The 5,759-nt window shown below is 41.9% G+C and overlaps 1 pseudogene; it reads right to left on the bottom strand.

Moving 5' to 3' along the window:
* Positions 1 to 4,949: 4,949 nt before the first annotated feature.
* Positions 4,950 to 5,543, bottom strand: LOC103362367 (nicotinamide riboside kinase 2 pseudogene; annotated as a pseudogene).
* Positions 5,544 to 5,759: the final 216 nt, after the last annotated feature.

The following is a 5,759-nucleotide window of genomic DNA, read 5'->3' as shown; positions in this document are numbered from 1 at the left end:
CTTCACCAAATCTGATGCTTCAGATGCAAAGCACAGAAATGCTGCGTCCATTTGACTCACACTGGCATGCATCATGTTCTGCAGCCTCTGAAAAATGGCGGAAGGCTGCGTTTCAATAACAACCACAATGGCCCTCCGAGGTGGAAAGAGTTTAATCTGGACCGCTGTGATTTGTTATGGAGTTGTTTTACAGCAATAGTTAGATGTGCAACTAAACAGATTTCATAACCAGGAAAAACAAAAGGACTACATTTTATCAGACTCTGTTCTGTTAAGGTGGAGCAACGTGTTTAACACCCAGCTGCTCTGTGGAGAAGTCCTACAGCATAGAAATAAAACAGAAATAGGATGCGATGGTTTCTAGCTTGGAAACACCCATAGTCCTCTGTAATTATGTGGTTGTGGCTTTTCTATCTTCGGCACACAGACACTCATGTCCCTGCAGCACATTGCAGGTCAACACAAATGCAAACAAGTGCAACAAGTGGGTCAACAACAACAACAAAAAAAGTTATTATAATCCCAGAATGTCATAGTTTCAATTTTACTTTATGACTGGAGGAAACATACTGTGATTTTTAAACCAAATCTTCCCACTACTTGCAGAGATTTGCTCATTCAACAAAGCGTGAACTTAAAAGGAAATCCTCCAACTTTTTACAATAACATGAAGATCTCATTTTCAACAGGGAGAGTTTATTACAGCGCCAAACAAAAATGATAATGACAAGAAGAGGAAGGGAGCATTACCCTCCAAGGTAACCATGCTGGTTTGTTTCTGATGTACTATAGAAATGCAGTAGTACCCAACACATGCCTTGTTTCCCCCAAAGCCTACATCAGAGTTAGGAGAGAAAAATAAAAATTAACATTTCTTTTGTGTTTGTGCTGTTTTTCATAAAATAGGAAGTGCCTTTTCTTCAGCCCTGCAGAAAATATTCAGACTAACCACTCTGAGAAGGTAAAACTGCTTGCTTTAAATCCTAACAGCTCAGAGAAAAACAGATGAGTGACAAATTAAAGGAAAAACCAACAGAACTTTTCTGTGGCATTGATTGTCCAAATCTACGAACTCTATTGGATGGATGAAATGCCATTTTTCTCAATTTGGGTTGAGATGTGGTTACTGTGAAAGCATGTGGTTCACATCATTTTCATTCAGTGAACCCCTCACAATGGTGAACGTAACTGAGGATTTAGCAGCTTAACAGCCTGCTATTTCCTGAAAGAGTTGGTAGAGACCAAAAACAGAGCTAAGAGAGGATGAATATTTATCAGGTGGATGGAAACAGGACTCCAAATGTTGTGTAAATGAACAAATATTTGCCATTAAGTTTGCCACATCATTGAAAGAGGTGATGATATATCTACAGTAGCAGTTTCCAGGTTGACTGGTTGGTCGATATGCTCACATCTGACCAAACTGTCATTGGTCAGACAATCGCTGGTGTTTCTCTCTTAAGTCTTGCAGGATTAGTCCATTATTTTTGGTGGTTAGAGGAAAAGGCTATAAGTGAAAACCCCCATGCTTTCAGATCTTTGAACTGACCCAACATAATGGAGTCTGCTAAGTCTAACATATTTATTGTAAGTTTATGGAATGTTTTCTGGGAGTCTGTTGCAAACTATCTGACAGCATGTCAAAGAAGTTGTTGGTGTGGCTTTTGTTCAACAACCAACATGGTAGATAATTTTAAACCAGCAGCTAACTTGTGTTATATTCCTTTATAGTGCTGCGATCACCAGTCAATGTGAAGCGCACTGTCGGACACATTGGTCCAAACCTCCCATAAATCTTCAACTAGACTGAAATGAGGTGATTGTGAAGCAGCAGGATTAAGAACATTTTTAATGGATGGGTCCTTGACATCATAGAAGATGACATGGGGACAGAAATGTTTCATCACTCAGAACAGCTTTGTACTGGTTTGCAGTGCTATGTCCATCTAAGAGGCATAGTGGACCCTAATCATAGCAGCAAAAGTGCCCCAACAGAATAACAGAGTCATCAGATCCTCTCAGTGTAGGGGTCAATGGTTGAGCCTTTAATTTGTAATCCATTTTTGTATAATTTCTAGCTTTGCTAAGACTAGGTTGGAAAGTTGTGGCCTACTGCCACAGTCCTGTCTTCATTTAACTTCACCTTAGTTAAGTTTATATTCAGGGTCCTCTAATTTATCACCGCCAAGTCTCAAAAGACTATAATGAGGTTAAATATAAAAGAAAATTAAGACACGAGATAGAAAGAAAAGACAACCTGAAATACTCTGAAAGTAATGAATTAAAACAATAATAAAAAGTAAACCAACATGTACTACGACAAGAGGCTAAAGTTTATATGACAGCAGACAAGGAACCCAGAGGGAGATGAGAGTAAAGAAAATTCTGTTAATAACAGCAGGAACTTTGTGATAAATCTGGGGGCTCAAGAAAGTAAAAACCAGGCCCTGAGAGGAGACATTGTCGTCTGGATACCTGTCTGCCAATGAAACCCAGACTGAAGGAATTTAAATTTTCCCATTGCTTCTTAACGAACCAAATCTCTTTCCAAATTTCCACTGGCAAGCGACTCAGAGAGCTGAGGCCCACACACTGCTTCATCAGCAGCTTTCAGAGAAAAGATTACCTAAAAATGTGTCAGGGAATGGGGTTTAGGGCTGTGTTTATGTTCTCCTGCAGGTTTCCATCAGAGGGCATCCTGGAGAACTCCTGCTCTGCTGAGGCTTATTCCCTGCAGGTGTGTTTTCCACACACCTGCGATTGTGAGTGTTAACTCACGTGGTAATGTCAAGCCTCCTCCTGAGTTTTTCCTCCTACTTCTTTCCGAGCTTCCAAGTAACTGTTTCTTTCCTTCTCCCAAGGTTTTTCCTGTGTTCCCGCTCCTCGCATGTGGCTCCCCACAACCTACCTGCACCAGACCTGACTTTTCTAAGTGCCTTCCTGGATCCTTGGTTCACGACTGGTAACGCTCCTGCTTCTCACTCACTCCACTGTTCTGACCACCGAGCCACCTGTCCGCCCCAGCCGTCCACAAACCCACATCACCGTCTCCACCTGGATCAAGCTCTTCATTGCACATTACCAACCACTGCAATAAACATAATTTTCCTAACTCCATGTCTCCTGAGTGTTATTCTGCATGTGGGTCAGAAACCTTTACAAAACCATGACAAAATGAGTCTGATAATGAAGGAAACTGGAAGAAATTTGGGCCACTTGGCTAACTTTGAACTGGCCCTACCTAACAGAAACTCCTCTGGAAGTCCACTCAAAACTAACTGACATCACAACAAAGACATCATCGGTGTGGCTGCATTTTGTTCAGAGTCAAGTGTAAACTTTGCAAACAGTAGTTGGTCTATAACAGCTCAACAGCCAAGATGGCAGATCATTAAAAACAGCACCCAACTTGTCTGCATTATATTCCTCATTAGTTCTTGTGCTGCCATCACCAGCTGATATAGTTCTATTTTCAGAAATCATATCAACACGAGTCTATTAATGAACCTGACTCAAAATGTTTTCAAATGCTGCAAATACGGGCATTTTTGATGACTGACCAATCGATTGGTTGAAAAGTTGGTACGATTTCAGTCAACCAAGACTTCTTTGGTTCTGTACAGATTTAGATATGTCTGTGCTGTTTGCAGAACTTGTGGCTCCCAAAAATCTGTTTTTGCACATTTATGCTGCAGTTATACTGTATGTGGGGGATGGATTTTAGACTGTGACTTGACCAGCGTTGGAACCCAGGAGAATCTAATACAATGCAAAAGAAAAAATACAGGGAAACATAAAAAAATCTCTGTCACACTGTTCACCTTCTGAGTCAGTAAAGATTTTCATAAAACCCATATTTATCTAGATTTATATTTCTTTAAGTATCAACGAGTTTTGAGCTCTGCACCTTGTTTCGGTTCTGTATGAAAAGGCTGCTACCGGCCAGTTAGTGTGTACGTCCAGGTGGGTCCAAGGGGCTGCTGACCCAGACCGGTTGAATAGGCGAAGTGCTGCTTTTAATCAGACCAGAATTACTCTTCCATGAATATGATTTGGTCACACAGCCCTGCATTGAGCCCGGCCCATCAGGTGATCTCAGGAACGCAGGAAAAACATCACGTGGCAACGAAAAGATTCGCCCATCGTGCAGGAACACATTGTGCTGCCACCTCAGCGTAACCCTCAACTCTGACTTAATTCAGTCTCAATAGAAACAGCAGTCATCAAAAAAATGGCCACGTGTTTCAATCAGGTGGTGCGGGGTGGGAGGGGCCTGTTTTCTGACTGCAGCGTCTTCTCAGGACCCTGAATGCAGCTCAGTAAAGATCAGGATGTTGAGTGCTTCTGCTGAGACTTCAAAGAAAACCCAACAGAGTTAGCAATTACTAAAATACTCCAATGTAGAGTCTATGTCCTTGATCTCCACTAAAGAACTTCTTTGTAGACCGTACAATGTGGCCTTCATCTAAACTTCACTATTTTTATTGCTTTTTGTTGGTTCGTCTGGCAGTGGTGGAGATAAAGGGGATTTTTTTCCCACAACATTTTGACAGGATTTTATTGATGCTGTACCAAGGTTATGTTTTATAATCTTGAAGAACTTCCAGTAAAAAATAAACCAGATGCCCATGTCAGGGCTTCAGTGGCACCAACTCTCCCTATGAGGGACAACCTGAACCACTAACCAGTGTAAAATGCTCTACAGACACGGCAGATAAAATGCATTAGAATAACAAAAACTGACAGTATACAACAGAGCACACATCTAGGCAAAATCCCTCAAAAGTCAAACAATTCAAAATTGTCTCGACTCTCAACAACTCCACTATTTCTAATTTGAACAGTAGAGTATTTCCTCCAATGAACGGTCAAAAACAAACATCTCAGAAAGACTATATTTAAAATACAGGCTACAAAGTAAAAACTCAACAAGCTCAACAAAAGTGGACCTATCTGTTATCACTGAAACTAAACAGAATCCCCCTGTGATTTACAAACAGCCTAAAGTTCTTGTGTTGCAAATACATGGGCCAGACATGGCCATCGAACAGGCCGAAGGGGTCTGGCACCGTGTAGTTCCCATAGCACCTTCTGTTTTTGCATTCTTCATATGGGATGGAAATAGAGTAATGCTGGTCGATTAAAGGTCTGTAGGTGAAAAGCAGGAAGCCCTCCACAAGAAGGATGTGAGTCTCCTCCTCCTCCTCGTGGTCGGACTTCAGGATGATCTCGGTATCCAGGGTGTTATTGACGCCATGAGACTTCTCAAACTTCACTGGGTCCTCCGTTCATGCGTAGATTGTACTCACCGTGGCGTCCGCATCCAGAGCAGTAATGACACTGTACTCCTTAAAGCCATCTTTACCAACTTCAATCTGATCTCGGGGCTTGAAGAAGTCATCCTGATGGACCACACAGCATTTGGGCAGGTTCTTGATCAGTCGGTTGGTGAGGGTGGTTTTTCCTCTTTTGGTTACGCCGCCGATGCCGATGACGTACTTCATGTTCTCGGACAGGTCAAAGCTCACAAAAGGTCAAAACATCAGTAAGTGGAGTGAAGTGGACTTGGGAGTGGAAGAAGGCTGAAAAAAAGAAGGAAGCAAACATCAACTACTTGATTCCTCCATGGCACTTGAGTTTAGTGAGTAAGGTCAGAGCAGAAGAGGAGCTGCCACTCGGATGCGGTTCTTCCACCAAGAGAGGACCTTGTTTGGCTGTCGCTGTTACACATAAATGTGGTTCTAAAATGAGCAGAACTT

This window comes from Stegastes partitus, unplaced genomic scaffold (genome assembly GCF_000690725.1).
Source record: "Stegastes partitus isolate 25-593 unplaced genomic scaffold, Stegastes_partitus-1.0.2 Scaffold570, whole genome shotgun sequence".
Classification (NCBI taxonomy): Eukaryota; Metazoa; Chordata; class Actinopteri; family Pomacentridae; genus Stegastes; species Stegastes partitus.
This window is presented reverse-complemented; position numbering and strand designations above follow the sequence as displayed.